General features: G+C 40.5%; 1 long non-coding RNA gene across 1 annotated transcript in view; it reads left to right on the forward strand.

Annotated features, from left to right (window-relative positions):
- The window catches only part of LOC135414186 (uncharacterized), a 14332-nt gene extending 8359 nt beyond the window's left edge, over nt 1-5973 (forward strand). Inside the window, exon 3 of the long non-coding RNA XR_010430615.1 lies at nt 126-5973. This is a non-coding gene — a long non-coding RNA (uncharacterized LOC135414186). The remainder of the gene's footprint in view (nt 1-125) is intronic.
- Nucleotides 5974-25588: the final 19615 nt, after the last annotated feature.

Raw genomic sequence — 25588 nt, forward strand, 5'->3', positions numbered from 1 at the left:
GTTTTGTTTTTGCAATATAAAATACAAATCAGTCCCTAATCACATGCCTAATTACTTCTTATGAGGCTACAATTGCTCTCTTAGTGTCCTAATTTGATCCATTATCACTTCTCATATCTTCTTAGGTCTGTATTCTCCGGTCCAGGCAAAGCTACATTGGTTGGTCCTGATTACACTACATACACTGAATCCACAGTACTGACTTGGGCTTTGAGAAGGATATCACTCAGTTAGGAAGTGATTTCAGAAAGCAAGAATGATGACAAAATAAGAGAACAAAGATGATAGGCAGCAATTTTACTGAAGGTATAAGGATGCTGGAGGGAGCAACATTCCAAGGCAATCCATTGCTTTTTCTAGAATTACTGCTGGTTTCTACAGGATCTGTCTAAAAAAGTAACTAAAGCTCCTGTCATAATCAACCAAGTGGAGGAGCCCAAGGTCAATTAAGAGGAGCCTAAGCCATGCAGAGAAGTCTCAGCAGCTGTTTTGTGACATGCTGGTGATTCTGGTGAGTCCCCTCTGATACATACATCTTTGGTGCTTGAAGTATGAAAGAATGTGTAGAAGTGAAATAACTTTTAAAATAAAAGCACTCTCCTCTTCTGTAATATCTCACCATGAATTTATATGGTTTTTTTTCTTGTATTAATAGCTTACAACAGTCAGACAGTGTATTTGATAAATCATCTCAGCTCTTACACACTTCCATAACCTAGGAATAAGGCAACAACATGTACCATAACTAATCAAGCAATTAATTCTTGAACATCTACTGCTGGGTGAGCTCTGCTAGGCTGGCTTGTATTGACCCTCAGTTCCTGATAGTTAAAGGATATATAGGATGTACTTTTTCTCTGATGCCAGAAGGTTTCTTTGCCTGGCAGTCACTAACTGTTCCTGCTTTCTGATTCATTAGCCTGTATGAATTGTAAAATAAATGTTCCTTCCATGCTAACAAGTATTTCTCTTAGGACACAGTATCTACTGTTCTTAGCCAGTGCAGCTTGTGTCTGATCAGTGGACTCTGTCACTTGAAACTGGACTTGATGCCCAGCAGTAAGAAAGCAGACCTTGTGTCCTGCTTACTGCAGATAATGGGAAGATGGTTTGTACAGCCCTCATTTCGGAGCTGGAGCTGAGCTGAGGAGATATTTTTGTAGGAAACCACAAGCACTGCTGGGGTACAGTGAATTCAACAGTGGGTGAAGTAAAACCAGTGTTTCCTGGGTTTTAACTCCAACAGCTCCAGTAATGGTCTAGCCTAAAGAGAAAAAGTAAGCAGAACTATGTTGGTGAGTATATGAGAACCTCGTTATTTCATATAAGGAGGAAGTATGGAGAAGGAAGGTGTGATGATTTGGAATTTGAGATGGAAGATAAGTGTTGAAGACAGGCTGTGTTGTGTGCATTTCTCTTTGAGTAGTGTAGAAGTTGATTTGAATGGCTAATCACTGTGTTACTGAGGAGTCTGCCAGCTCTCCAGTAGCATACTTATCTGGTATCTGCATCACAAAAACGTGCTCAATTGCAAATTGTAAATGCCATAAGCCTTTAAGAGGTTGATAGGTGTTCATAAATGGCAAGAGGCTCCCGAAGATGGAAGACAGTGAAGCAAGATATGTTAGCTAAAAGGGGGGCTCTGCACAGGAGTGGCAAGATCTAGGTTGGAGGCAGCACTGAATACCTGGAGGCAGAAGCTCAGATTTGGGAAGGATGAGTAAGAGCAGTTTAACTAGCAAGTACCTGAGATGCTTTATCAGAGGTCTAAGGCTTTAAGGAAGGGTTTGTAGTTTAACAGGCTGCTGCATAGAAGCAGCAGGCTAGAAGATTTAACTGAAGAAACCTACTCATTAAGCTGAACAAATTTGCAATCAGACTGAGTAAATAACATTTGACTTGCAATCCCAGGATATAGCCACTGGGACTCAAGTTTCTACAGCAGGACCTTGCATAGAAGCCTGCAGCTAGAAAGTTCAGGTTTTTAAGTAGTGTGAATTTTAATGTGTCTTTAAGATGTTTAGACTAAGTTCATTTAATTAAAGGAGTTTTACACAGAAGAGTTTATGCCAATGTCATTGACCAGTATGCAGCAGACAATAAGAAACCGAGCACTAATGAGTTGCTTAACACTGGATTGTTTAGCAATAAGAGTTCAGGTATGAAATTAAGGCAAGAACAGTTCAGAGAGCCAAAGAGCTGAAGCTACGGGACGAGACCAGCAGCACAGAGAAACGTGGCACTGAGATAGATTGTGGGCAGGGCTTGTGAGGGAAGGCTTTGCTGGGGCAGAAGCTGATCAGCCATCCTGAGGCAGTGAGTGGTGTCACTGCGGTGAAACATTACAGAGGAGCTGAGGCTAGTGGAGTGGCTTTTCTCTCCTTTCCTTTTCACTCGTTTCCCCAGTGATAAGTGGGAGATGTGCTGCACTTGAACTCCTTCCTGAAGCTTTATGCTCACCCCAATAGTCCTACACACATACTGTATTTTGCATCTTCTTTAACAGACATTTTCCAGCTGTTGTTGTCTTCTCTTACTCTGTAGGTGTTTCACCACTCATGCTGTAGCCCTCACTTAAAATGCTCTGCCTCTCCTGAACGCTTAGGTGCATTCACAAAAAATAGCTGTAAGTGCTCCATTGATTTGCCCAGGTAGAAATATGTAATTTACTTCATTTTCATGAGCCCCTGTTGCCAGATGAAGAACTATTTACTCAGCTGGTGTTAATAGAATGCCTATTTTGCAAAATCAGTAGCCTGTGGAACTGCACAATTAAAACTATGTTAAACATCAACCAAAAAGGGGAACAAGAAGTACACTTCATTGATCAAGGGACTCCAAATAATGTGCAGTGCAGGTTATGCCAAATCTTCTTCATATTTTGGAGGTAACATTGAGTTCATCAAGTGGTTAGGGATAATTCTTGGGTCAACAACTGCCAAAGACCACTTGAGGGACACTCAGGACAAGAAAATGCGTGTGTCAGTGGGAGGGGAAATATGTTAATAACTTCAGGGAAAATTATTATCATATGTATATTTCTTCTAGGAAAATCAATGAATACATATGTAAACTATAGGATACAAACATGAGCCTTTTCTGAGCCTTTTCTGAGCCTTTTCTGTATTTGGGATGCCCAATATTTCAGAGGAAATGTCCCCTTGTGCATCCGACACCAAATAAAAAATGCCTGTTTCTTAACACTGCGTTGGGGTTAAGGAGTCTTTAGGCTGTTTTTCAGTAACACCCTTACTAATTCACAAGCACTGGTTGTTTTCTGTCTAGTAAATAACACTTTCTCTGAAATAATGATGAGATGACAAATATAATAATCTCGATGGTGGTCTGCCTTGTAAATGTTTAGATTTTATTTGAACCTCTCTGTTGGGAGCTGATCTCTACAACCACTCATAATTCTTGTGAATTCTAACAAGGATGTAGGAAAGAGGGCTTTACCCCTGAGAATAGTAATGTAACTGGCTGTAATGTAAAAGGAGAACAAATTTAAAGCAAAACAGTGTAAATGGGACAGATTTGAGAAGGGTCATCATGGAAAGACGAATGTCTATGAAATTTAGAAAATTTGTGGTGTCCCGTGAGGGCTTGGAGCTGGCTGACATATTTCTCCTTTTTTCTGTATGGTGATGCAAATGCTGGGACTGAAGTGCCTGTGAGCAGGAGTATGTAAGAAGGGCAGCTCCCCAAGACACTCTTCTCTCTGGCTGCAGCATGTGGCTTGGGTCATGGGCCCAGCTGGTGGACAGAGGTTCCCAGTGCTGAGCAGTAAACAAAGTTTTGTCTGCTAAACTGTGGTTTAGATGTGCCTAGGCACTTCCTAATTTTTCCAGTGGTGTCACAATGTTTAAGTGTTTGTGGTGTTTATGAGGCTGGTTAACTTAAGCTGAACAAGATGCCCCTGCTGTTCAGGTGTTTGTGAATGACAACAGGCAGCAGTAAAGAAACTATTTGTAAGGCCAATGTAGATCTTCTGTCTGGTTTGCAAGTCTCAAACAAAAGCAAGGCAATGCAATGCTGCTCACCTTGTGTGCAAAATATACATCTCCTGGGAAAAGGTATGGGCTACTGCTAGAAACTATGCAAGCAAAAGTCAAAGATGATTGAATATTTGGCACACTGCAAAGGCTCTCAAATGAATTAAAACTTGAAAGGCATACCATGTAGATCTGTGAAGGAAGTGGAGAGTAATTAGAGCAATGCGGGTCTTTTTCTATGTTGCTCTACCTCTTAAAACACCTCTAAGAACAATTTGAGGGCCTGGTATTGGTTGCAGGTGAGTTATTTTGATCAAAGTCTTTGGAGAAAATAATTTCTTTGTTCTGTTCTTTGTGCTTCACTTGGAAACTGTCAAAGATGACAAGGCTTGAAAATTCCTGCAAATAAAGTTCTTTTAATTAAAATGAGCATAAATCAGACTTTCACCAAACACCCTAGAGTTTACAATTGACTGCAGGGAAATTGCTGGCAAATTCTGTTGGCTGACCAAAGGGCATGTGAAGCAGAGGAACACATTCTTCAACATCACTGCTTCTCTGAGGATGGCATCCATCAGGAATTTCTGTGTTTGTCTTCACTCCCCTGGTCTCTGCTTTGCCTCAAGAGCATTTCTTTAGCTTAGGCTTAACCCTTTGAGACTGCCAGCCTGGCTATCATGTCCTTGTCTTCCCTTTTTAAATCCAATTAGCTCACATGTGTTATGTAATTGAGAGAAATTGCATAAGTATCAATAATACTTCCAGACTGATTTGTCTCTGTTAAGTTGGCACCAAACTTGTAACACTTGCTGCTGAGGAAATAACATACCAGAAACACAGAGAAAGGTGGATGATGCTGCATTATTCATGCCATACAGAAATGTGTATTCAGTGAAATGTGCCAGATGTTAATACAAACATTTTTAAGCATTGACTGGTTTCTGGGGTATTCTGTACAAAGCAAAAGAAAAGCTTGCAGAAACAGGTTCTATGGGATGTTTAGTTAATGGTTGCTGTGGGAAAAGCAGCTGGGAGATGGTTGTCAGTGCCTGAGGTAAGAGACAACAGTAAAGTGTGTCATGGGAAGAAATCACAAGTGGTAGAGGATGAAGGTCAGAGAGATGCTTTTGGCTGCTCAGACATCCATGAAATCTGTAAGAAGTAGTCTAATCTATTTTAGCTTAAATAAGGAGAAACTTCCTGTTAGCTGCATAGTTACACAATACTGAAACTGTTGAGAAGAATTTGTTTCAAGTGTCTTCCTCTTTGATGGAGGGGAGAAACAAAAGAAAATTTAAGGACTAAATGTAGCTTATGAAATCTAACCATAAAAAGCAGTGGAAAAAGGCTATTTCTACTTCAGAGTAGAATGAGTCAACCTAGTTTTGGAAGAATCTGGTCTTATGATTCCTAACCACTTTGACAAGAACAAGATGAATGTGTCTTTCCAGACAAGCTCTATCTGCTTGCAGATGCAAGGAAATGGCTAATTGTGGGTAATAAAACAGCTGGTTTTAGGTGATAAAATGACTGAAAGAATCAATTAACTTGTAGAAGAATAGTGAGAAAGGAAATAACTTTTTAAGAATAGTGAGAAAAGAAATGCCTGTATGTAATAGGCATTTTTGGGAAGTCTGTACCTTCTGGATACTTTAGCCAATGAGGAAAGGAAGAGCTTTATATGACCAGGAAGAATTTAGGATAAAAAGGAGGCTACATCCTCCGATTATTCAAGAGAGATTTTCATTGGGTGTGCTCAGTGAGCTCTCCCTTTATTCATGAACAAAGTTACTTTGGCAGAACTCCTCTGTATCCTCTGTGGACACCAACCTCTGGCAATGAGAATTTTCTGCACAAATTGCTCACACTTTGCTTTACTTACTGCCTAGTTATGTCTTGTGCAAAGCCACATTACCTGTTACAATGCTTTGTGCCTAAAAGTGACCAGAAATATCATATTCTTAAGCTACAAGAGCATAAATATTGATAATGTGATGGATACACTCGACCCTTGACTGTACTTTTGGTCACACTGACCAAGAAGCAACAAGGCCTCGTGTCCTTGGGGTGCACTCACAAGCTGTAAAGCTCCTGGCTGACGTACATGGGAGCGAAGGCGTTCTGAAAAAATATTTCAGAAAATGTTCTCAAAACCCAATGGTTCAAGATATCCAAAAGTACAGAACAAGATACAAGAGCTAAAACAAGGTATCTGTCTTGTCTACACTGTTGACTGGCAGCCAGCTATTTCACTGTACAGGCACGGGCAGCCCGTGCAAAGCTTTGAGCTCCCTTTGCTGAAGCAGCAGTCTGCCTGGCAATATCTCCCTGAGCAGGGGTGGCTCCCAAGGTTACTCCTTGAGCTTGAGAGATCCCTTACCCATGGCAGATACTCACAGAGAGACTGAGAGCATGCTAAATTAATACTGTGAAGCATTACTGATCTATGTAGCTACTCAGGTGTTATAGTGTGGATAATTTCATTATATGTGAACCAAAGACTGCATCCAGCTCTACCTAGGCTCTGTAAAAGAGCAAAGGGGTCTACTCTAGACCTTGTGACTCAATAAGAGGGTCCTTCTAACATTTCATCTTCCAGTCCCTCTATGAGCCATTGTAAATCAATTTTTTTTCTTATGTTTCTTCCATGCAGTAATTAATAAAGTGAATTTTGCCACTGAATTTTAAGTTCCATCGAATTTTACAAGTTGTTTTACCTCATTGTTTTTTATTGTTTTTAATAAAACATATTACTGCTTCTCTCTTTTGAGTGAGATGCATTCCTCTTCCATGGCAGAATCTTCAAACATTTAACTTGATCTTGGAAAGTGGACCTGATTTGGTAGCTGGCCAGTTTCTAAATGGATGTACTTCACACTTACTGTGAGCACAATAGAAGTAGTAGGTGAAATTAGACATTTCATTCACTCATTAAAATAAAATTATTCTCCTTTGCTGAAAAAAGCTTTGCAAGATTAATCAATAGAACTGTAATCACTGACTTGCAGGGCACAGTTTATTGGGTGTTATTGTTAATCCTTTTAATCTAAGTTTCTTAATTGCTTTTTAACCATTATTACATATAGTAATGGCTAAAAATGGAGAGTTGCTTTTCAGTCATGATCTGTAGGGCCTGAGTCACCCTAAATCAAACAGCTGACACCAAGTAATGCAGGGAAGAACTGCCAGTTTTACTGATGGTGTCTGTACTTTATCTTATGAGCACACTGAACTGATTTAGTGCCAAGAATCCCACTCCTGACACACTGGGTTCACTGTAAGTTCACGGATGGATTCTTCTGGGCTCAGCCTAACAAAAATCAGAAGTATGGATGTAAGCATTTAAAACTGTTATGAACATTTTACAGACGTGATATACTCCTATTCCTTTTCCATCCACAATACAAATCAACCTGTGTGGGTATCTTTTTCGAATGTTTCTCTGGCACACAGCACAGTAGTATGGTTTCTTAGCCCAGTTTAATCTCTTAATAAAGGCTTCAAAATTTAATGTTGGTGTTTTGATATATTGGACATCATGGGAGCCAATAGAGTCCCTGATAGAGATCAGCTTACAAGGGGATTTCAGTGAAAAAGGGTAGAGAGAGACAATTAGGTGAATAATCCTTGACAAGGCCAATTGTCAAATTATGACAAAGGTTTTAGAAACATGGTATGTCTTAGCAAAGTGATACAGCTGCTGTAATATTAATGTTTTGTGTAGTGTGTTAAAGATTACCTGTATTTTAAAAAAAAAAAAGGGAAATAAAGTGTATAAAAAGAATCCTTGTGTTCTTTGATCGTTCCTTTGACTACTATAAAGAATTTCAGTGTCTTCCTTAATTTCTTGGTTTGGGATTTTTTAACCTTAATATTTTACCTTAGTTGTGAGATAACGATGGAAAAAGTTATCTAGTTTCTCACGATTTTAACCAAATTTTGTGATATTTTTGTTGTTAATCAGTAGCTATATCTAAGCAGTTAGGATTAAGCAGCTGCATTGTGAAACTTACTGAAACTTTTGGGCTTGGCTGATCCTTTGTTTTAAGGAAAGGGAGAACAATCCCAAGATGAATTGGCTGTCTGGATGAGAGCCACCAGGAGCAAAGTCAGCAGGACTGAGCAGTGACTGGGGAAAAGAAGTTCTGGCAGGGGGGGTTGTGACCCCTGACCCACTGCCCACCTACTCAAAATAGACCCCCGAGTCAAATGGAGGGAAGAGCTGTGCATGAGGACTAATTAGCATGAGAAGTGAGAGATACAACTAGCAAATAAGGGTTTGAGTACTAAATCATGAAAAAGCTATGTGATTTGTAATCAATTAATGCTGATGCCTTTGTTTGTTAAAATGTATAAATAGCATAAAGTTTTGATGATGGGGAGCCAGATTTTTGGGGGTTACCACACAGCTCTCTACTTTGCACAAACAAGAATAAAGAAATAGAAATACCTCTCCTTAGTGTGAGGATTGGCTGCACAGCAGGTAATGAGTCCATGTTTGGGACAACAAAAGCACAGTGAGGACACAAGAAATATGATAAAACTAACACTCATGGGGGTAAATGTAAAAATTCATTTGCAGTAATAACAATAGTTCCATCAGGATGGAAAAGGGCTCCTCTCAGTCAATTAAATTGGAGACAGTTAAAAGTTTGGATTGACCTGAAGAGGCTTTGGTAAGAAAAATACTAGTGCAATATTGTCTGACCTGCATAGGAAATACCCTTGTGAGAACTTATAGGAGCTGACTTTATTTAGAACAAACTGAAACAAACCTACTTCCATTCCCCCAGACATGTACCAGAGTGTGTGTGGTGTCCATGGAGTCTGCCCAGAACCCAGATACCAGCGCCTGGGTGTTCAAGCTATCTGACCAGGAGTCTGGGCATCTTAATCTTGTGTCCAGGTCTTGTATTCACATGTGACAGGGAGAATAAGTGATGCCAAGCCTCAAGTATTCCTCAAGTCCTGTGCGATTCTTAGATTGATGACCATGGGCAGGGTTTGGATATGTCTTTATGCAGTTTCGTATCAATATGTTTCTACCTCTGGGCATCATCAGGAGTCATTACATGTCTTTGTCTTCATGCCTCTTTGTCCTGTGAAACTGGATGGTTCTTGATGACTTGCTAATTGGGTGCTATTAACACTCGCTCCTTTCACTGATGGGTACACTTTGTCTGTCTGCACACCCAGACATTCTCATTCATGCTCCATTGGCACCAGTTTTAGCCTTTCTATTACAGTTGTCACAGTTAAACTCACCAATGTGGTTGCTGTGAGCTAATTATGTCCCAAAGATAAGACCTAAGGTGAGGCCTAAATTCCTTTATTTTGCCCCAGAGCAGTCTTCATCACCAGGGTGCTTTTTTTTATTTTGTGGTAACACAACTGTATTGACAGATACTAAGGAGCCTTAACTATACCATTGAAAGAGTGATTCTGCCAGTGTAATTTTGCCACTTGAGGAAACCTATAAAATTGTCTTCCATTTCTCTTCCTCTTTCTCTTCTTTTTGTAGCAGCTATACTCTGCTTTTGTTATAGTTGCCTCAAAAATTGTTAGTTATCTGTTCTTGTTATGATAGCTGTCTTGTATGTATCCCATAATTATGTCATTTTAACCACAAGAGGTAAGGATACTGGAATAATGCCAAGTCATAATTGTATCTGCTCTTGTCCTTTAGTTATTGTACTTTCACGCTACAGTCTACAGAAACTATTAAAATAGTTGTGGTCAGTCTCTCACTCAATAGCACAGCTGAATGATTCTGATCTTCCCAGCCTTCAACTTTGTGGAGAATATGAATGCCAATATAACTTTGCACAGGTAAGATGCTGAGGATTGAAGGGCTGTATCCTCGGGTCAGACTCTGGTCAGCAAAGAGAAGTGTTGCATTGATGGTGGCTCCCCTGGGGTCTGTGATGGCTTCTTGTTCCACTGCCAGGTTGATACATGTGAGGACAAGGTGTGATGCCTCTTATTGCCCAAAAAGAGAGGTAAGAAATGCTGCACTGCAGTGGTTGTTGTGGAAAGGATGTCAGTAGTTGGTCCTTCCAACAATAATAGGACAAGGCTTTGTGTGTAGCAATACTGATAAGGATCCAGACACCTGCACACCTGGTTCTGAAGAAGAGAGGAATCCAAGTGATGCCACACCCACAGTGTAGAGGCATTTCCACCTCTGCTATAAGAATGATTGGTCGATTTTTCTCTGGGAGGTTGGGGATTTCTTTAACTTCTTTCATCCTGTTTATCTGTACATCACCCAATAGAAGACTGTAGCTAACAGTCCTTGTGCATTCTTGCTAATCAAGAAGATAAGTTTGTTTACTTCAGGTGCAGATTAAGAGTCTTTCAGATATTGCACAGGTGTGGTGTTTTCCTAAGTGTGATTCTAGAGAGCCCTAGTAGATTCTTTGTCTTGTACAGGAGTTTAGAGTTCCCAAATTTCTTGGGGTTCCTGAATGTTCCTATTACACATTTATTATTTAGTTTACAGATTGAGCTGCAAATTGCTGGCAATTCCAAATGTTCCTTCTCCTTCCCTGCCTTCTGAACATGCTTACCTGGCCTTTACTTTTTAAGTTCATCAAAAAAACTATTAAAGCCAAGAAAATTAAATCCTCTAAAAACCTGTTTGTCTGACCTTTCTTCCCAACATACTCTATTCTGGTCATCCAGCCCTTTCCTTCAGAAAAATAAACAAAAATGAGCTTCACTGATGAAAATTCAACAAACTTGTGTTAATACGTTTGTTTGGTTTTTTTCTAAGAAAAAATTTTACATTGTTGTCTCTGCTGCATTTCTGTGGTGCACATTGTTTGTCTTTAAAGGAGGGGAAAAGGTATGGGTGGCCTGAGAGCAGAAGTTCAGTGGGAAGACTTGAGTCAGCCCACTCAACTTTTTTTAAGTCAGTAACTTGAAAATAATTGAATGGGATCAGCTTCTGACATGATGTAGGCTCATATCATCCTACAGAAACAGGCTAACCAGCCATCATGGGAAAATCTGGGCACAAGCCTAGGCAGAGGTGATCACTGAATATTTTGCTTATTTGTTAAGTGAGAAAGTAAAAGACTGAGAGAATACTGTACCTATATAAATTTTGGTTGGGCTAGTCAGTCTTTAAAGGTCCCTTCCAACCCACTTTTTAATTTCGTGATTTCAGCGTATGTGCCAGGTATTCTGGCAGTGTATGCCATTTGATTAACAGGGTGCAGAAGCTTCAGGTACACGAATAGATGAGTAAACATAGTTTAGCATGAAATAATTGCCTAGTTAATCTATGTTTAAATTGTTGAGCTGCTTGTCCTTTAAACCTGATCTGACTAAATGCTCTTCTTGTGAGAAAATGTATTGCTACTGAACTCTATTATTTTGATAGCAGTGCCTCTCTAAATATATTCAGTGATAATATGTATCCAGGAAAACAATGGGATTTTATCAGTTCGTTCCCATGAGACACAAGTAAATCGTGGCTCCTTTGTGTGACCTTGCCTCCCCACCTTGTTTTTCATTTATCAGGGTAGGACAGTTTACACTTTGCTTTGATGTAACATTTAAGAAAGAATTCGCCTAGTTGTCCTCTAATGAGCTGTTTATATTCTAGCAAAAGAAAAGCTATTCATGAGAATTCACAGCCAAGACCAAGGCTGTCTTTAGCTCTACAGAAGACAGGAGCTCAATAAAAGAGGCCAGCTCTGAGACAGAGTGATCCCACCAAATGTCCTGAAGCTCTGTCTTTCTTCCAGCAGATGATCTTGGACTAAGAGCTATGAGTACATTCAGAGAGTGAAAAAATAAAAGTGAGAAAATTAGTTCAAATACTGCCTACATGCTTGGAATCTCCAAGGTCCTGGGTGGCAAGCATTCAGGTTAAATGTCCAGATTCCTAGTGAGACACACAAGCCATGACAGTCAAAATCAGTCTTATTAGACAGAAAATCAAATACAGGAACATGAATGTACAAGCATACACAGTTTGCTACAGGGCTCCTTAAAAATCATTGCTGGTTGTATGGGTTAAAAGAGTTGCTGCTCAGTGTGCATGAAAAAGTGCTGGTTTATGCCAGAAAGTCAAGGTGACCTAAAGAGATCAGTAAATTATTCAAAAACATACTGAGGAGCAATGGCTTCCAAGGCCAGGCTACAGATCTTGGCTAAAAGGCCCATCTTAAATCAAAGATATAAACAACATAGTTAACTGCTTTGGCTCAAAAATGGTGTCCTCACAGGAAAAGTAATTCCAGCAGTGGGGGATTGTGACTGCTGGCTCACGGGCCACAGACTCAAGAAACCCTCTGACTCAAAGGATGTGCAGTTATGTCAGATGTGGGACTAGTTAGCAAACATGTAGCCAATCAATTATCAGTAAATGAGATACAAGCAGATCCAAAGTGTCTACTTATGCATATATTCTTCAGATGGTGTGCTAGCTTTGTGGAATCACCTAGCACCCATCTTCGTGCAAATATGAAATACACCAAATATCTCATCTCTGTGTGTGAGATTGTCTTTACACACCGGGTACCAAACCCTGTTTGGGAGACAACAGTAATACAGAATTTCTAATAGAAACAAAGCAGTGTGTCTTCAGACAGTTCTTAGTCAATTTAGCAGCACTCAAGTCCATCAAGTAGGGCCTATGTCTTCAGGAATTCCTCTGACAAAGGTATAGCAAAATGTGGAATATGTCAAAATTTTCCTAAGTTAGGATGTTCTTTGATGTCAAAATTATCTTATGTTTTTGTATGCTTCCAAGCCTAACCAGCAAAAAAAGACCATAAGTGGAACAGGCAGCAGCTAACAACCCTTAGTCCAGGACTTCCTGGAACTAACAATCTTCAAGGATGTAGTAAATCAAGATGCTGTTGTATATCAGTAGAACAGTTAGCATCCCTTAGTCAAGGACATTTTGGAACTATCAGGCTTTAAGGATGTAGTAAATCAAGATGCTGATGTATGTCTGAGTATACATTGCTAAATTGTCGAAAGACTCAAGGTCCAGGTATCCTAAAGCTGAAGTATTTTCATTATAATACTAAAAATCACACCCACCTAGCACCCAGGCTTGTAAAGCTCTGGAATAAAGAAATAATCAATGCCTCTCTCAAGTGTGTAACTATTGGCCTGTTGCATACCAGATAATGAATCCAATTTTGCAGACAACTGGGTCCCCAGAAACTGGGAGGTTACCCAAATCCAGTCTAAAGAAACTTACAGCATAGGACAAGTGACTAAAAACTGAAATCTCTGAGCATTCAGAAAAGAGAAAGAGTGTTATAGATTGAGATTGAGCCAGCTTCACTTTTCTGAGTAAAGTGAGGGGAATTTATACCTGCCTTTCTCTTTGTGGTGAATAGAGTCAAGGTCCCTTGTGTGGGATTTGGACATGCCTGCCCTGCTACCTTATGCTGTTTACACTGACTCTTATGAAGCCTTTTTAGGTTTGCCTGCTTTAACAGAAAGGGGCTCTTCACTTGGCAGCAGTGTTTGGAGCAGCACCAGCAGAGAATGGGATCCTGGGGTGAGTCAGGGAGTGGTAGATGGCTGCTTCTCCTGGGAACTGAAGGAAGAATCATTCCCTTGGAAAGGCACTCAGGGCAGAGGCATCAGCAGCTAACAGCTCTTTCAGCAGTTAAAAGCTCTTTCTAATCACTTATCCAGTCTTTTCCAGTCACTTATCTCCCAAAGGAGACCTGTGGTACCATGCCTGGAAGGGGAACTGCACCATGATGCATCCTCAGCCCATGCCCATCAAAGGTACTGGGATTCCTGAGCTGCTTCAGAAGCAGTTGAGCCTGAGTGCTCGTCTAGCCCATTTCCTTTTCTTTATTGCCAGAGACCCTCTCACTCTGGGGCAATCTTTCCTGCTTAACTCTTGCTGAGCTTCTGTGAGTCAGTGGATTACCCAGGAGCAAGCTGGAGCTCTGTGTTACACAGCAATTGCTTTCATCCAGGGGTTTTTTTCAGGGAGTTTCATTTCCGTCTCAGTCAGGTGCCTCTCCAGAATAGTGTTCTCAGGATTTTCATTATTTCTTAGTTCTTTATTTACTGATAAATATTTATCACCTGATCTGCGTAGCCCAAGTATAAATTATGTGTTTAGACTCACTTACCTTTTATTCTGCATTACCTTGTGCTTAGCCCTAATGAGATCCCTGCCCTACTGTGAAGGGGAAGATGCGCACAGCCAGTAAGATCTACAGAAATATAACAAGTGTTCTCACAGTTTTTCACTCAGCAAAACTGCTGTGAGGGCATGTTCCCTGCACTACCAAAGAATCTAGGAATCTAGGAATTCTATTGCAAAATGAACCTAAAATAAAGGTGATGATGAGCCCAGTCCTATCATGGAACTTTACCTTCTGGCTGTGGTTTCACAAACAGACGGGACAGTATTACGTCTCATTTCCCCAGACCTCACCTTGCCTCTTATCTCTGTGTTGCCAACCTCACCTTTACACTTCTGATTTTACTGCCACTTTCAATTTTACTGCTTTCACTGCCACTTCTGATTTCAGTGAGAGCTGATGAAAACAGCCACCTAACTTGTGTGTGGCCTGTTATTTTCCCTCATTGTTAATACTCTCTTCAGTATTAAACCGATTTCATACAGCGCATTTTAAAGTGGAAAGAAACTACAATGTGTATGGCAGCAATCAATATAGTGGAAGTGTGGTTTAACACACACACACACACAGAGACCCCCACAGACCCCCACAGACCCCCACACACCCCACACACCCCCACCCATCCCCTTAAGGCATAACCACCGGTGGGGGCTGTGGTGGCTGCATCCAGCTTACTCTGGACTTTGGAGGATGGATGGTGACATGGTGACCAAGGGCTCTCTAGAACAGTGACTCAGATGTCTTGCTGGTCTACAAATGTGACTATGAGTCAGTCACCCTACTCCATAAATAGTGGACAGCCCAGGGCCCACTGAACTCTCCTGCAGGTCAGCAGGCTGCACACTGTACCTCCCACTGAGCAAGGATGCCTCTCAAGGTCACTCCTCAGGATTCAGAGATGGCCACAACAGGTTCTCAGTGAGTGATTAATAGTATGTTAAACTTTGATATCTTAGCTAAATGATATAAAGGATTGATTGTGCACATAAAATCCTTTAGACATAAACATTGACCAAATCTGGGACTAAGTCTGGATCCAGTCACACTCAGACTCCTCTCTGAGAAGGAGTTTAGACAGCAAGGGGGGCCTTTCTGCACCTTGTGACTCTGGGAGTATCTCTCTGCCTGACCCTGTTCTCTATGCAATAAATAACAAATTGTACCTTGCTATTGAATCTTGTTAAGCCACTGTCACATTTGCTTTGTTAACTCACTGCTTTATATCGATGAAGTATGTTTTTACTTCCCTCTTACCAGCGAAGTGCATCATTCTATCCACGACAGTATGGACCCGAGACAGCCAGGGCACAGCTGAAATCCACACCAAGGGCACAAAATGCAAAAGGAAAGTGCCTCACAAGAAAGGTATTTTCCTACAGTGTCTAGAAAATTAGAACAATGATGAGGTTCAAGGGAGAGTGAGCTCAGCATTTACACTGCTGCTTAGAAATTAATAATTTGTGAGAATGAGGGTACTTTCCTGGGAAAAATACTATGGAGGTGGATTTACTTTTGATTCAATATGAGTCAGGTTTAGATTAAAACCTGGGCTGCTGAGCCAGCAGGTCTGCAATAGCAGTTGTTTCCAGCTGTTGACAAACAGCTATGAGAGGTTTTGGGCATCCAAGGTCCATCAGGCTTTAGATGTGCATCATGTCAGGTGTGCATTCACGTGGGCCACAGATTATAAGCACCTTCTACTTCTTCAGCTATGGCCAGCAAGAAGGTTACATTCAAAAGCCAGTCTATACTGGAAATTTTATAGTATAAATCTAGTATAGTCATAGAGATATTTATTGACTGAGTGACCAATCATGGAGAGTCATGTGAATTTTATGTTTTATTGGTATTATATATGAATGATGACGGTGACTAAACAGTTGGTAACCTAACATGAAACTTCTGTATTGCTTGGTGCCTGGGGCAACTAAGTGTTGTATAACTTTATCTAACCCTGTGTTTGAAGGAGGGAGGAATCACTGTTGATTCCAGGAAGTCCCTTTCAGACCACGATTAACATATGTTGATGTGACTTCAGAGCAAGGCATCTCTCATGCAAACTTCTTGCATGGCAAGAGACATGGATCCCCTTGCCTTATCCTGCACACACGCCTCCACTTGCTCATCTACTCAGAATTCTGTGCCTAAATCTGTTCAAGTTATGTGGTTAAGGCAGGTGCTTTGTGGCTAAATTTGCCTGTGACAAACACCATAAGATTAGTCAAATGATATAAAAGAACTCATCATAAATGTGCTGTACGACACAATATATGTGCGCACAACAAATTGTTTCAAAACCCCACAGAAGTGCAGGAAATTTACAGAAGCAGAAAGCCAGTTGTACTGGCCATAGCAGGTAGGAGTTAATCCAGCAATCCTGAGAATCCTCCAAAGAAGCACTAAATACCCATGCTCAGGGGAAAAAAACCCCACCAAACCCCAAAAAAAAACCAACCAAAAAAACCCACCCCTCACTAAATACCTACGCTAAGGGAAAAAAAACCCAAACAAAACCCACAAAAAATTTCAATGCCCCAAGGCTTAATTAATCAGATAAGCCACAGCTTTAACAAGCCAAAGGAGAATAGAGATTCAGTATCACAAGACTCATGGTTATCACCATGACATTGAATCACTTATGCAGGGTTCCTGGAAGCTACAGTAAGGAGAAATAACTATTTACTTGTCTTTGTTGATATCACTAACCATCAACTAGACTGAAACTTTCTTAGAAAGGGCAGCATGGAGGTTTATGCCCTTCCATACCTGACAGAATACACAATTTCGATTTCCAGATAAGTCATTTTCATAAAATCTAGTCATACTTCACAGAGGAATTAGTTCAACTGATTTCTAAAAAAGAGCTTATAAAACACCTTTTCATGGTACTAGAAAATCCTCAAGTTAATGGAAATGCAGACAAATCACATCAAACCATTATAAAAACCTGAAAGGAAACCGTAACTGCAACATTTAAATTACCACAGATCCCTCTACAAATGCTTGAGCCAAGCTTAGCCTGTCTGAATCAATGGCTAAGTGGTAAAAGTACCCTTCAGAGCTGGGATACTCCAGACAACCTCAGACTCATCTCAAGAGACCAATGTGCAAATAAACTGGGCTGCAGGCTGACCCTTCTAAGACAGCTTGCTGTTCAGCATTTAGGTAAAAATCAAGTATGTTTAAAGAGGGTTTGTAGGCAGTAGAAGAACAGACCTCTAAGTTACCTCTGAACCTAGTCCTGCACAGGCAAGGCATTACCAGTCTAGCTTTGGGATGAAGTATTTCCATCAGACCATATTGTCACTGGGACTCTTTCATGTGCAAATTATGGAAACCCAAGAGAGGAACTGAACAAATGGTGACTGGGGTTGTACGTGCAATAAACCCTATCTCTTCAAGATAATCATAATAAACCAAGAATCAAGGCCCCATTGAGGAGAAGTGAGAACAAGATGATGCCTTAAATCCATCAAACAAGGAGATAACAGAGGAACAAAGTGTTGATAAGGCCAAAGAAGAATTTTGCTTGAACTTTCCTGCTAGTCTTTAGTAATCTGTGTAGTAAAATACACCTCCATAGTCCGTAGTATCCCCCTACTCAAATAAGCCTCTTTCCCATAGAGCATGCATGGCAAAAATAAACAGGTACTGTGCCTTTAAATGAAGGTGAGGAGATATGTTCACAGCAACTGTAGGTTTACATTGTTGTGTATAGGGGAAATGTTTATCTTTCACTGTTTGAAGCGTAAAAAAGTGGGTAGCTGGTGTACTGAGTGGGTGCTAGCTTTGGATTTACCACTCAACACCCAGCTCTGTGCAGACATGAAATAAATACATATCTCGACTCTGTGTAAATTGGCTTCTTGCGTGCTGGGTAGAACCCATACTTGGGACTACACTGGGACTGTTGTAGAGGACAATCACTAGCTTGGTTTTGCTCTTGTTTTGTGGCAAAACACTCAGTAATGTTTCAAGTTCTCTGCAATGTGTGTACACACGTGTTCTTCAGAGGGGTAAGCCAAGAAAACTGTAACCTTACTTTTAGGGCATTTGATAAGCATCAGCTCTTAAGATACTACATGATCCTAGGTTGATAGGTCCACAAATCCTGAATATGCCTTAGCAAATTTTATGACAGTATATTAGTCTATACTAAGATACAGAAGGACTGGAAAGCATAACAGACAAAACATCAGAGAAGCAAAGAGCTTTCCTGTGGTGAGTCCAGCTAGAACTTGCTTGACCACAGAATAGGCAAATACAACCAGCAATTTAACTTACATTATGTTAGTGATTGATAGCATTCTTTGAAATCCTAGCCTGCAAATGACCCCAAACTTTTGTTTGGAATCTATGCAGACATTTGCATCATAAATACTATGGTTGTTCCAGAAGTGAGAGTGGGCAAGCGGAAACATGAGAAGAAACAGTAGAACAAGGACTAGACCAATGGCATATATTGTTATCTAAGGTCAACAGTTCACCTGGATCACAGCACAATGTATGAATGGTTTCATTCAATAACCAGAGAGCAAGAAAATGAAACCATAGATTAAGATGACAGGAGGATAAAGGAATTGGCCTGGAGCCAGAACATAACCAGAAAGGGAAAACAAAAGCAGAGCATTGACACAGCAGTGTTGTCTAAGACTCATGTGGAATGAAACTAGATACTAAGATCACAGTAACTGTTGACTCTCAAAGGCTATCCAAATGCAGTTTGTTTAGGACATGTAGAGAGTATTCAGTACTGGCATGTCTTGTCTTGCATGTCGAGCACAAATCGTCCTGGCCAGGTTAATTAGACACACACATACTGATACTTCTGTTGGTGAAAATATGAGTAAACAGAGTCAGCTGATTCATGAAGTTAAATAAAAATCACTTTCCTTATCTGTATGGTCTCCTAGTGAGTTTTGTTTTCCAACTGCCACATAAGTTGGCAGAGAATCCAAAGTGAGAAGGCAAGATGAAATCTTTCCATCATTGTTTCTTCATTGTGAAAGAAAGTGGCTGGATCCATTCATTGAAAAAGAAAAAAAAGGTAGGAACCACACACAGTGACTCATAATTTAAATAGAGAAAAACCCCCAATTTCTATATAGTAGTTAGGTCTGTTGATGCAGAGATTTGTGATAGGAACACTAAGGCTGGCAAATACAAAAGTGTGTCTGAAAGCACCAGCAGAAACAATTTACAGAAGGGCTAAAAGAATAGTGAGTGTTGGTGGCATAGAGATCAGATGGTTAACAAGACCTCAGAACATCAGTGAGCATACTGGGAAAATGAAGGACAGAACTGAAGATGTGGAGAACGGAAGGAAGATAAAGAACAGGATTTGATAACCAGAGAGGGAGACACAAGGAGGAGTATATCAGCAAAGTTAGTTGGTTAATTTAACATTTAAGGGCTTCTATGATTAAGTGCTGCTAAATTCTTTAGACATATACCATCGACCAAGTCTGAGCCTAAGTTTGGATCCAATTGCACCCAAACTCCTCTCTGAGAAGGAATTTAGAAAGCAAGGGGGTCCACTCTGAATCTTGCAACTCAGTGAAAGATCTCCCTTACCCTTTTCTCCCTTAAGCCTTTTAAACCCCTGCTCTCCACATAAATCACTCTAAATTGATTCTAATTTGCTTTTCCTTTATATGTATTATCCATGTAGTAAGTAGTAGAGAGAACCTTGCCATCAAACTTTGTTGTGCTTTTGCAAATTCATATTAAAGTTTGGTTTCACTATTACCTTTGATGGTGATTCTTTAAGTGATCTAAACCATTTATTTTGTGACAGGTCCAAGGCAGGAAGAGGATGTAAGACAATTGAAATTGGAAACTTTTCAGGCTGCAAGCATAAAAGTGTCAGATTCGACATGTCCTTCTTAGTCATCATGCCAACCACATAGGCAATAGTTTTGCCACAAAAAATGTCAGAAAGGCAAGCTGGTGCCAGCTCCAAAACACACCTCCCCAGAAAAAAAGAAAAAAACCCAAACAAATTAGCAATGAATCAGGCAATACACTCCATGTTTGGAAATGTTTGAACAAAAGAAATATTCCAGGTGGCAGAAAACAGACTTTCTTAGATTTATATTGCCTGAAAAAGCAAATACTCCTGAAAACTCATCTCTTGGCTCCATGCATCCATGTTACAACAGGCTTCAAGTGGAAGTAATCAGAGGCAAGACAAACATCAGAGGTCTATTTGCCCTTACTAAGGTAAAACCGAAAGGCACAGCACTGTATAATGGCACTGATTGATTCTGCACACCCTGAGGCAGTGTTGCCTGTGCCATTTGTAGTTGTTATTATTATAGTGGAGTTATAACCATTAGCCTGCTAGTGGTATGTGGGTTTTGTTGCTATTGTTGTTGCAGCCTTAGGTGTACATCTAAAGACGGTTCCAGTTCTGGTATCAGTTATACACATCCTCAACAGATTCTACCCATGATCATGTTGTGGGTCCCTTATGCAGTGTTTCAATTACAGGCATTCTGGTTTCCTTCAGTATTGGGCTGCAACATGTATCATTTGTGCAGATTAAAGAAATACATTGTACTACTACAATTTGTTGTTTGAATAACTGGAGTCTCAACAGCAAAGCATTGCTATCAATCTGGTGACAATGGTACCAACACTAGTAGTCTAATTAATATAATTATTACAGAAAAAGCCACATTAATTATCAGTTAAAGCAGATGTATGGAAACTTTCCAGTACCTACCTACCCTGTTCTTTGGCGTAAGAATCACCCTTCCACTACCAATCTGGCCCCAGAAGCTGACAGTGAAAAAGGAGAGTTATGGTGATTTGTTGGTGTCCTTTGTTCTTCACTGGCAGAAATGTGATGCTGTTGGTGGGGACTTCCTCACTCTAGGGTCTGTGCTTGGATTTATTTTTACATGTCTTGTAACATGCACCACATCTTCCTCTTTCTTTATTGCTTCACAATTCCTTATTATAACAAAATTCACTGTCTGTGGTTTAGTTTATGTTAAATACTTGCCCCTTGTTCTCTCTCTCTTTTTTTTTTCCTTAAAACCAGTTTTATCCGGCTCCCAAGGCTGCATTCCTTCAGTGACTGGTAATTGACCACTGGTAACTTGTTTATGACCCTGAGGTCTTTGGTACTATCCTATGCTTGTACTTTCAAGGCCTTTGCTATCATCCTGTACTCAATACTCTTCCAGGAGCTTCTAGGTCACAGACACAGAATAATGACCTATTTACACTAACTATAGTTACATAAAAAGCTACTATAACAGTATAACACTCATGAAGTTAACTAATGTTAAAACAAGTTAGATAATATTATATGTAATCTGATTGTTAGGCAACTGCTGTTACAGCTAAATAAACAAATGCAAAGCCCCACGCAGGCCAAAACAAGCTCAGACAAAGCAGCTTGTTGACAAATCTCAGCCCTGAAGCAGTACAAAACTAAATCACAGCCTCTGGCCTCTGTACCAGCAATGACACCACCACTTTACTTGGGCTTCAAGGCTACACCGTCAGGATACAGTTTCCTGAGAGCATTTCCATTTATGACCCCATGAGTTTTGCATCTATCAAGATACCCTGGTAGCATAGCTCATGTTTTCCCTGATATAGCTTGACATACTTTAACATATAGTATCTTGATAGTTTTATCTGGGTGTAGAGTCCTAATAGTCTAAGCACATTCCAACATGGTTCCCTTCTAGGGTTAATGACTAGATACTTCCCTGTTCTAGAAACCTTCAAAAGTCACTTTATACATCAATGGTAATACAATACATGCATACAACACTTTTCTTTTCAACTACTTTTCCTTAATATCTGTCTAATTATGGCATATTACTGATATCAGTTTAAATCTGATTCTGTTCAGGTTGTGATACCGTGCCCTTAGTAATGAAGGACCAAAACAAGAATGTCCAACAACTGTAAAAGAATATCTTGTGGGTGGAAGACTTTGAAGCATGAATCCATAATTTCAGCCTGAGCAAAATCTGGCTGACTGTTGGAAGTTCAGTGTTAAGTGCATTGGATATATAGCTGTGAACATCCATGGGGATGAACTTCTGGGCAGGTAATTCCAGTATGCAGGCCTGCAAGTGATTTTAGAGAGGTGATAGAAGGATGAGTGGTTTGAGATTCAGATTATTGTGCGCAGGGAATACGATTTTGGATATCTGCTTGAGCCGAAATGTGAAAGTCAGGGGATGGGAAGATTGAGAAATGGATGAGTCAGTCTAGGAACCATTTGTGGATCAGACATGTGAAAGCTCATCAGAGAAACTAGATTAGGGAACTGAATGAAAGAGTGGTGGTTATGCCTGTTAGAGAGATTGCCAGCCTGAGGCATGTGATACAATCAATAACAGTAAACATCAGTGCCCAACAGAAATATGAAGATTAGGAAAACGGGAAAGGGAAAAGAAGGCATAGGAATAAAAAAACATATAATGCATTAACATGATAACTGGAAATACATCCCACATGCGTGACTTGACAAGTTGCTGACTCAGCTGGAGGCCTTTGTTCCGAGGGTTTAGTGACCATGACCAGCCTCCAAGGTCTGAGGATGAAGCAACAGTTGCAAGTGCTGACTGACCTTCAGTCATCCTGACTGCACAAGTGGTGCACGAAAACCATGAAAACTGTTACAGGGGCATGACAGAAGACAGTGAACAAGAGCAGGAAGAACTGAAATTACCAGTTATCCCTGACCTTGACAGTTTTAAGAAGCTCAAATTTGAGTGGCACCTGGGATTTAGTTCTTTGAAACACTTTTCTGCAATTAAGATGATGTTCATTATGCCCTTACCTTCACAAGAAACTCCTTCAGAGTGAGATATTCTAACCTGGATAACTGAGTTGCATCAGGAATGGTCAGAGACATAAAGCAAAATAGAAAATTGCTAGAATAGGAATTATAGAAGTGAAGGTGCCCCTCCAAATATATATATATGCAGAGGCTAGGGACACAGTTTTGTGTTTGAAGTTGTTGACAGAACACAATTTGCAGGATAAAGGTGGAGGTCCTTCTGTGACTATAAATAGAATGGGTCCTCTGTCATATAAAATCAATGAAATGTCATAATGAAAAAATGAGTGTGTGCATCACAGTTAAGGCATATAGAATACTAAAAATATTCTGCTGGTTTATAGCCCTTTGATAGACATTGCAAGGTGAGGACCTGAGAGGTTGGCGAGGAGTCAAGGACAGGGCTTGGTGTGCACGATCAAGTCTCAGTCCACAAAGTGAACATCCTGTGCCTGCTGATAATCATCAGTTCACAGTGACCCCAGGTTCCAGTTACTGCAACATCGAACTGTTTGATGTGCAACCACGTGAGCGGGATAATCTCCCGTCAAAGAGAAAGGAGTACATAAGTGGAGGCAGGGTCAACCCTGAGCTGTCCCTCAACTGGATGCTTTCCCTGACTCACTGCTCTTCCCAAGGGCAGCAGGGCAGGGCTGGCAGCCAGGACCGTCCTACCATCCCAGCTGGGGAGCAGGGCAGGTGGGGGCAGTCCCAGTGACTGGCATTGGGCACTGCTGGGACATCAGCCCATGGATCAGGGTCAGGGCCAGGCCCGGTGAGGGGAACCAGGGCCAGACACAGCTCCAGGATGGCTGGGCAAGGCCCTGGGTATGGATCCAGGTAGGGACATGACCTAGATCTAGGTATAAAGAGAAAAATGGAAACAGTTTGACAGCATCTCCACAAGTGAAACACTGTTTCTTTCAGTGAAAACAGATTTTTCACCTATTGTTGGTGAAGACGATGGAAATGATGAGTCTGTCTCATCACTATTCTGAGAATTGTGGAAAGTCAGTGCAATGGATCAGTAACATTTTTCATGTTTCAAGATGCAGGGAACAATACTGTTACTGATTGTGGGTTTTGATTGGAAGAAAATTAACTTGTGTGAACTAATAATGTTAGTAATCTGACCTAGAGAGTTTATTCAGACTTAATCTTGTAAAAAATCAACATAACTTAGAGCAATTGTAATGGAATCTGGACATCTAGGTGAGCTGAAACACATGAACTAAGACATGCCATGGACTGAGATTAGAATGTATGTGACCCCAAGACAGAATGGAAATTGAAACCAGGATGTGGTTAGTTCATGTTACCTCCATTTTTGAATACCACCATTCATAATAACTTGCAATCCTAGTGCCACAAGATCCCTTCTTTATTCTTTACCTCATATTATATCTAATTACCCATTTTCTCTTCCCCTGATCCCACCTTTTCACTGTCCCTACCCATACCTGCTTGTCTCTGACCAGATTTCTCCCAAAATAAACAACATTCCCCATAGTATTTCTTTCAAATTGGCCCTAATTTGGCTACTCCTGATGTTCCTTTTCAACCTTGTGTTTCCAACACTGTTACCTCAGCAATTTGGCCCAGTGCAGTGTAACTGATACAATTGCTGTATCAGCCTTCAAGAAGAGCAAGCTTATATCCTGACACCACCTTCCAATAATTAATTCATGATTATTATGTTTCACAGACTCCCTTACTTTTTGAAATTGCTCTCCTGTCCACAGTTCAGCCATGGTACACAGCAGGGGCATTACACCCAATTCTGGCTTAGGTTGCTAATTTTAGGAGCTCTCTGAACACAGGCACAGAGTGTAGTTTAGAAAAGAGATATTGTTTGCTCTTTGCAGGGTGCAAGGTGGAAGTTTCCAATTCAAGCATACCATGGGCAAAAAGTTACCTCTTTCATACAGTAAATTTCACATAAACCCACCTATCTAATACATATTCTCCGCTTACCAAATGCATATTTATTTGGGTGATGTAATCTTAGATTGCTTTATTTGGGTGAATCTTACAGGACAAGAACCCCAAAGTTCTTTTCTTCATTAAGCAACTCTATTGTATAAGTTATCTGACAAAATCAGTTATGCTTAAAAAAGATGAGAAAATTCAGCCTGAGGACGGACAGATAATTCCACTCAAAGACGTGAACTGCATTGTCCTGCTGGTCACATCTCATTGTAGACAGCTCCTGATTGCACAGTATTCTCAGCTCTTGACCAAGGAGAGGCCATGTCTGACAGTGGAGTAAAGGGACAGGGATGCCACAAAACCAGCACTAGGCTGGGAGTCATGCTCTGACAACTTGGAATCTAAAGAAGGCAAAGGTCAAGGATCCCCAAAAGATTAAGCACTGACCAACAAAGAAACCAAAAAGTCTTGGGCAACAAGAAAACCATTACAGGATAAGTACCTGAAGTCCATCTGCTGCAACACACTCCTGATTTCTCTGCTGTAATGGGAAGTTGTGACATGCCTGTGAGTGTGTGCAAGGGTAATTAGAAGTGCAGCATGACACTGAGTTTGTCTTAAAGAAACAAGTTTTAATTTCTCACTTGCATTAAACATGTTGGGCCCATGAAACCTGTTTGGCATGTTGAGAAGGATATTCAGCTCTGTAGCAACTGATT

The sequence above is a fragment of the Pseudopipra pipra genome, chromosome 5 (assembly GCF_036250125.1).
Source record: "Pseudopipra pipra isolate bDixPip1 chromosome 5, bDixPip1.hap1, whole genome shotgun sequence".
NCBI lineage: Eukaryota > Metazoa > Chordata > Aves > Passeriformes > Pipridae > Pseudopipra > Pseudopipra pipra.